An 8,705-nucleotide genomic window follows, 5' to 3' on the forward strand; every position below is an offset into this window, starting at 1 on the left:
TCCCTGGTAGCTCAGAAGATAAAGAATCTGCCTGTAATGCAGGAGAGCTGGGTTCAACCCCTGGGTCAGGAAGACCCCCTGGAGAAGGGAATGGCAACGCACTCCAATATCCTTGCCTGGGGAAGTCCCATGGATAGAAGAGCCTGGCTGGCTACCATCCACGGGGGTCACAAAGAGTCAGACACGACTGAGCTACTAACACTCAAGAAAGAAAGAAATGGGCTTCCCAGGTGGCCCTAGTGGTAAAGAACCTGCCTGCCGACACAGGAGACTTAAAAGACTCTAATCCGATCTCTGGGTTAGGAAGATCCCCTGGAGGAGGGCATGGCAACCCACTCCAGTATTCTTGCCAGGAGAATCCCATGGACAGAGGACCCTGGTGGGCTACAGTCGATGGGGTCGCAAAGAGTCAGATAGAATTGAAGCAACTTAGCAAGATAGGCACCCACTCCACTGTTCTTGCCTGGAGAATCCCAGGGACGGGGGAGCCTGGCTGGCTGCCGTCTATGGGTTCGCACAGAGTCGGACACGACTGAAGCAACTTAACAGCAGCAGCAGCAAGATAGGCATGGAAAATTTTATTTGCACCAACCTGAGGGTTACAACCTGGGAGACAATCTTCCAGAAAGCTCTGAGGATCGTTCTGCCTGTTACAGCACAGTTATATACATTTTTAAGACAAAGCATTATACATCATTATACACATCGACAGTTCATACAATCTAGAGCTACATGTACAAAGCAAGTAGTGGGTTATGGCTCACTGTGGTCCCTTAACAATTAAAAAGGAAGGTTATCTCCTAAGGAGTTGTGACCCTTTATGAAATTAAGCAGGAAGTTAAGGAAGTCTGGTTAATGCAGCATAAGACACACGGAAGGGGAGGGAGGAGGCCCAAAGGAGCCAAGAAAACGTTACGTCTAAACTTTCTTGTCTTGCCAAAAATATGAATTTTATTTCACCATTCCTGATGCTCAGTGAGCGTCTACTATGCAGAAGGCCCTTCACCATCTCATTTCCTTCTCAGAGAACCAAGGAGACGAGAGCGGTCAGCACCCTGGCCTTCCCCAGGGAACCCGAGGTGCAGCGAGGCCATGTGACTTGCCCACGGCCACAAGCATTAATCGGTGGGGACGGGCCTCCAGGCCAGTTCTCTGGGCCCAGGGCCGCCCCCTTTCTGCCAAGGAGAGCCCAGCAGATCCATCCTAGCTGCCAGGAAGGGGTCCCGGGCCAGGCCAGGCAGGCGGCCACAAGCTCAGTCTCCCCTTTGGGGTCCCCCTGAGTGTGTTGGCAGCCCCAGGCCCTCCACTGCATATTCCGCCAGCGCTCAGGGCTCAAGCGGACAGATCTAGGAACAGAAAAAAAGACCCCAGGACAACGGACCAGCCCTGATTCCTCCAGCATCTCAGCTGAGCCTTGAATGGCTCGTGCCCAGAGAAACCGACTTCCCTCCCCAAGGTGGCTGGTAGGTGTGCGTCCCCACTGAGGCCCTCTTTCTTGCCTTCTTTTTAAATATTAATATTTGTTTACGTGGCTGCCCTGGGTCGTAGCTGCCGCATGCAGGATCTTCATTGTGTTTGTGGCACGTGCCATCTAGTTCCCTGACCAGGAATCGAATCTGGACCCCCCGCTCCACCACATTGGGAGTGCAGAGTCTTTGCCACTGGATCACCCCACGAAGTCCCAAGGCCCTTCTTTCAACTCTCTCGTTTAGTGAAGCACAGCATGGCACCCCCATGTCACACAGAAGAGAGCTCTGGTTGCACAATTTGCTGCGCTGCTGAGCAGATAAGCGCAAGAAGCCAACCCAAAGCTGCAGGTGAAGGCCAGGCCGTCAGGGTAACAGACCTGGTGTCCGCCCACCTCGCCAGCCGCGACCCCCCAAACACCCTGCGGGTCTCACACCTTTTGCGGAGGCCTCTGGAGAAGGCAATGGCACCCCACTCCAGCACTCTTGCCTGGAAAATCCCATGGACGAATGAGCCTGGTAGGATGCAGTCCATGGGGTCGCTAAGAGTCAGACACAACTGAGCGACTTCACTTTCACTTTTCACTTTCATGCATTGGAGAAGGAAATGGCAACCCACTCCAGTGTTCTTGCCGGGAGAATCCCAGGGACGGGGGAGCCTGGTGGGCTGCCATATATGGGGTCACACACAGTTGGACGTGACTGAAGCGACTTAGCAGCAGTAGCAGCTGGATGGCCAGATGGTGTCTCCTCCGTCTGCTGCGTCAGCCAGGAGACAGGAGACCCCTGATGAAGCTGAAGGTCTGGCCTTAGAAGTAAAAATGGCCAGTGACTCACAGCCGAGCGGGGACCGGACAGACCCAGGTCTGTTTTCAGGCCAGGCTGCCCCTCGACGCTGTCATTTCTGCTGCTGCTGCTGCCGGCGTGGTTTCCACCACCGGGGCGGGCCAGCAGTTTGGCAGCTGTATGTTCGGAGACCCTGCTCTTCCTGGAGCATGTTTAGCCTGGAAAAGAGAGCACCCTGAATGAGGCGGTGGAATTCCACGACACATTGGAACAAGAGTGTGCGCTGCTCTGTGTGGACATAAGCAGACCTGGGTTTGATTCCATAGGTGGGAGATGCGTCCACCTAGGCTGAGCAGGGATGGAGCACAGGGTGGTGAGCTCCCCATCACTGGGAGGGTCCAGGTTGAGGCTGGGTGAGATGAAGCCTCAACACACAGCAACCACACTTGGGAGCAGGGGGGAATTACCTGAGCAGGACTGCTGGTGGTGGTCAAGGGCCTGGCCCTGGGGCTCTGTTTTCCTGGAAGCCAGTTCGGCCTCTGCCCCTCATACAGCCCAGCGTGGGCACCTACCCCTCCTGGGCCTCGGACCCTCCTCTTCCTGTAAGAAGGGCAATTGGCCAAACATGCGCGAATCCCACCACGCTGATGGCTTCCAGCTCTGTAACTCCAATCTCTAAGGCCCTCCTGGTGTGCAGTCTTGGATTTCATGTCACGAGTGAATAATCACAGTCATCAGAGTCAGAGTAGCTACAGGGACTGTCATCTTGATTTCCAGAATGCTCCTCAATTGTGGGCACCCCCCATTCCCACACCAGGCCAACATTCTGGCCCAGGCCCATCACCACTGCTCGGACCATTGCAGTCGCCTCCTGAGGGGTTCTCTGCACCATTCTCAGTGTGCATGCAGAGGGCTCTTTCTAAAACACAGCGGGGAGTGGGTGCCTATGAGGGGTTCCCCTTTGTACTTTGAATATATTCAGGCTCCTCTCCATGCTTAACTGCCCCCATCTCTGAACTCATCACACACCATTTACTGGCTGGGTCACAAAGCTCCATCCACACGAATATCAGTCTATCTGTCTATTCCTGAAAGGTCAGGCCTTCCCACCTTGGGATCTTTCTGGCTGTTTCTTCTACCCATACGTCCTCATATTTCAAGCCTTGGCTTAAATATCTTCAAGTCAGTCCTTGCCCTGCTGCTAAGTCTGCTAAGTCGCTTCAGTCGTGTCCGACTCTGTGTGACCCCATAGACGGCAGCCCACCAGGCTCCCCCGTCCCTGGGATTCTCCCGGCAAGAACACTGGAGTGGGTTGCCATTTCCTTCTCCAATGCATGAAAGTGAAAAGTGAAAGTGAAGTCGCTCAGTCGTGTCCGACTCTTAGTGACTCCATGGACTGCAGCCTACCAGGCTCCTCCGTCCATGAGATTTTCCAGGCAAGAGTATTGGAGTGGGGTGCCATTGCCTTCTCCAAGTCCTTGCCCTACCCCATCCTAAAGCCCTGTAGCATGCACCCATGAGGAGGCGTCACGCTCAGTGGTGGAGGCGATGGAGGTGTTACTGGAGCAGGAATGGCTGATGTGTTTGAGGCTCGGTGGGTGGGGGGCACCTACTCCATGCTTCTCACTGAATCGGCATTGCAAGTCCGTGAGGAAGGGGCACTCTGTCATCTCATGTTACAGGTGAGCAAGACAGGCAAGGCTCAGCAAGGCTGAGCAACAAACCCTTGGCCACACAGCAAGTGGCAGAGTTAGGGTTCAAGCCCAGACAGGCTGGCTGGCCCCAGAGCCCATGACCTTCAAACCCTGCGATTGCTGAGAACCTGGGTTCTGCTGGGTCCAGCTGCCACAGGTTAACTCACAGGTGCTTCCGCTTGTACCTCTCATAGTAAACCAGCTCCATGCTATTTTAATAGCTCCTGAATTGCTCTTCGAGGAGCTGTCAGAATATCGTGTAGTCTCATAGATTAGTTATTTGGGTGGAGAGAAGGCATTCTACCTAAATATCTAAGATATATTGAACTAACCATGAATTAGGGACCCAGATCTCCTACTCTCCAGAGTCCAGTCTGCTGGTCTGCTCGCCAGACCATGAGCATTCTCAATTTCCAAGGTTAGCCAAAACTGGTGGTTGTGGTGGTGAATATTTTTTATGCGAATTTTTTAGGGAAGTGGAGTTGACTTGTAATGTTGTGTTGGCTTCAGATCTACAGAGAGTTGATTCAGTTGTCATTTTTTTTTCAGATTCTTTTCATTATATGGAGCTTCCCCTGTGGCTCAGATAAGAATCTGCCTGCAGTGCAGGAGACCCAGGTTTGATCCCTAATATATAGATATCAAATATAGTTCCCTGAGCTATACAGTAGGCCCTTGTCATTTACGTGATGGCTAATTTTAAGTGTGCATTTAGAGAGTGTTTTGGGGTGAGAGTAACATTTAAATTTGTGAACTCTGAGTAAGTGGATTGTTCTCCCTAACTTGGGGGTGGGGCTCGTCCAATCAGTTGAAGAGCTGAATAGAACAAAAAGTCCAGCCTCACTAAGCAAGAGGGAGCTCTCCCGGGTTTCCACTTGCCAGCCTTTGGACTGGAACTTCAGCATCAGCTTTCCTGGGTCTCTAGGCGGCTGGCCCACACTGCAGATTCGGTACTTGCCAGCCTCCATAATCGTGTGAGCCAATTCTTATAGTGAATCTCTCTCCCTCTCACTTGTGTATTTATACGTATGTATAAATTCACATATTTGTATATTTATATACACATACGTGTGTATAGTTATATACATACATGTGTGTATACTTGTGTACATATATATGTGTGCATATTTACGTGAATGCATGCTCAGTCAACTAAGTCATTTCCAACTCTTTGCGACCCCATAGACTGTAGCGCACCAGGATCCTCTGTCCATAGCACTTTTCAGGCAAGAATACTAGAGTGGGTTGCCATTTCCTTCTCCAGGAGATCTTCCCGACCCGGGAATCGAACCTGCATCTACTGAGTCTCCTGCATTGGTAGGTGGATTCTTTAGCACCAGTGCCACCCGGGAAGCGTGTGTATATTTATATGTACATATATAGAGATATGTGCATATTTATGTATACACACATATCCTATCGTGTACTTGTCCGGAGAACCCTAGTATAGTGATTAAATATGTCCCCAGGGATCACAAAATTTCTCCCCTGAGAAAATGCAAGTCTCAGTTTAAGAGGAAAGTACATGTCCCACTCAATCCTTTCAACCACCATATGAGGCAAAGGCTGGATTCCTGTTTTATAGATGGGAAAACTGAGGCCTAGGGAGATGACGTAAAACATGCCAAGTCATACAGCAGTTTAGCAGTTGAGCCTGAATGGAAACCCTACCCTTTCTAGACCCAAAGTCCATGCCTGGTCATGCTCCCCCGGACCCTCTTCACACCGCCTCATACACTTGGCAGCCCCATTTGTGGTGAGAACCCCACAGTCACTTGGCTTGCTGGCCTAAGCTCCCCCGCCACCATCTAGGACCACGCCCTTGCCAGCAAGTGGAACGAGGGCTAAAATTGTTAGGTGCTGGCTTGAAGTCTAAAGCCGGAAGGGTTCATGTTGATGTACGGCAGAAACCAACACGGTAATGTAAAGCAATTATCCCCCAATTAAAAATAAATAAATTTAAATTAAAAAGGGGCTTCTCTGGTGACTCAGAAGGTAAAGAACATGCCTGCAATGCAGGAGACCCGGGTTTGATCCCTGGATTGGGAAGATCTCCTGGAGTAGAAAATGGTAACCCACTCCAGTATTCTTGCCTGGAGAATCCCGTGGACAGAGGAGCCTGGAAAAATTTTAAAAATAAAACTGGAAGGGTCTCGAGTGTCCTAAGCAGAAGCTACCCTCTCACTCGGCTCCCGAGGAAAAGGTTCAGAGCCAAACGCTCCTCCGATCCCAGCACGGTGCCTGCTTACCCCTGAGCCTTTCGGGTCAGTCCCGTCAGCTTGCAGGGAACGTGATAAATAGAATCTCCTCTTTGTTTCTGCACTTGTCATATTATTGAACAGGGGATTTTTGCAGAAACTAAAGACTGTGGCCAATGATTTATTATGTAGGTGAATACCGAAGCATCTCTGGTCAGTAACGTTTGGGTAACAAAAAGCACATTACTATGGTCAGTATTAACATTTTTCCACAGCAGCAACAAGGTCCAGCTAACAGCTGCATCACATATATGCATCACATATAGCTACACTGTGACTTAATCTCCTTTTGGCAGACACTTTGTTTCCATTTCCAAACATTGTGACGAATCTTTGTGCATGTCTTTGTACAGTTGGGAGGTGTAGTGGATATTACCTTTGCTGCTAATGTAGAGAAATGTCATTATTAAGGCTGTATTTTTTGGTTTAAAAATTTTAAAACCCTTCTGAAGTTAGTGTCTTCAAGCTCATTATACTTTTGGTACGCTGACTATAAGTGCATTTTCAACCTAACTTACATGTATGTGAAGTTCTCCTGGTGTGCTCTGAGTCAGCATGTGACTTGGATTTATAGAGCTCTTTGAGAAGACAAAATAGCATTTAATTATCTAGAAAGTAATAAACGTGAAAACTAATAGATAATATACTACTTCCATAACAACGGGATTAGAAACCCTTTCAGTGAATATTTGAAATGAGTTAATAAATTTGACAGTGGAGCTAAGACCTGGCAATATCGCCCCCTAGTGGCTTGTTGGAGCGCTCGTCCCACCCGTAACCGAGAGTTGGTTCTCGCTTTGGGGGGCGGCTCCAACAGCACAGCATTAACTCATTCCTGTAACTTCTGGGTTAGAAGCAGAGTGACACTGGGGCGCGGGGGAAGAGCAAAGTTTTCTTCAGGATTCGGCTTCTTCTTGAGTAGTTGAATATGGAGGTTATGAAATCAGTGAGTCCAAAGAATTTTAATGCCAATCATTGGCATATCATCCGGATTTCACAACGCCTACCCATTCCCTTGGACCACAGGGATATCCAACCAGTCCATCCTAAAGGAGATCAGTCCTGAGTGTTCATTGAAAGGACTGATGTTGAAGCTGAAACTCCAATACTTTGGCCACCTGATGCGAAGGGCTGAGTCATTTGAAGACCCTGATGCTGGGAAAGACTGAAGGTGGGAGAAGGGGACAATAGAGGATGAGATGGCTGGATGGCATCACTGACTCAATGGACATGAGTTTGAGTAAACTCCGGGAGTTGGTGATGGACAGAGAGGACTGGCGTGCTGCAGTCCATGGGGTCGCAGAGTCAGACACGACTGAGCGACTGAACTGAACCGAACTGATCCCATTCTCAATGCCAAGTGAGCTTGAGGCGCCAAGGGAGGCCGAGTTGGTGGTGGGCTCCTCACTGGCAGGGGACTGCATCTGTCCTCACCCCCATCACTCAGAAGCAGCCTGAGCCCAGGGGATGCCCACTGGATGCATCAGAGATGAGCTGAGAAGGGTGTCTTGTTCTTGAGAATGCCTAGAAAGCCTGATCTGCCTCCTTCCTTCCTCGCCCCCTCCTTTATTGTTTTTCCCGCCTTCCCGAGAGGCCTTCCCCACTGAAAGCTTCAACCCACCCTCCACTCAGCTCCCATAACACCCCTCACCTTTCTCTTTTTTCCCTAAGTCACCTTTTTGTATGCACTAGCTTTATGGTTGGTCTCCCCCAGGCAGAACGTAAGCTGCGGGAGGGAGGGCAGAGCTTTGTCTGTTTTGTGCTCGTGTATCCACTGGTGTCTGCATGCTGTGCTGTGCTTAGTTGCTCAGTCGTGTCCAACTCTTTGTGACCCCATAGACTGTAGCCTACCAGGCTCCTCTGTCCACAGGGATTCTCCAGGCAAGAATACTGGAGTGGGTTGCCATGCCCTTCTCCAGGGGATCTTCCCAACCCGGGGCTCGAACCCACATCTCCCACATGGCAGGCGGATTCTTCACCAGCTGAGCTATCAGGGTATCTAGGTATCCAATGAATAGATGAACCAAGTGAGCAGATGAGGACACATGGATTACTTCCATAATCCTCTCCCTTCTCCATCTGTTGCTCTGTCTGGCCAGCAGGGGCTGAAGTTGGCATCCAAGGACACTCATGTCAAGCCTGACAGGAACGTGGACCCCTCCGGGAGAGATGGAACTAAGTAGGCAGCAGAGACTCCGAGCCAGGCAGTACCAGACTCCAGTACCAGCCCAGACTCTAGTACCAGGCTGGGTCAGGGCAGAGAGCACCCTCTAGTGCGAATGAGAGTTCATACTTAGGTGACACCAGGTGTCTATTATTGAAAGTCACTCAGTCATGCAGACTCTTTGCAACCCCATGGACTGTCCATGGGATTCTCCAGGCCAGAATACTGGAGTGGGCAGCCTTTCCCTTCTCCAGGGGATCTTCCCAATCCAGGGACTGAACCCAGGTCTCCCACATTGCAGGCGGATTCTTTACCAGCTGAGCCACCAGGGAAGCCC

Source organism: Bison bison, unplaced genomic scaffold (genome assembly GCF_000754665.1).
Source record: "Bison bison bison isolate TAMUID 2011002044 unplaced genomic scaffold, Bison_UMD1.0 scf7180017864037, whole genome shotgun sequence".
NCBI lineage: Eukaryota > Metazoa > Chordata > Mammalia > Artiodactyla > Bovidae > Bison > Bison bison.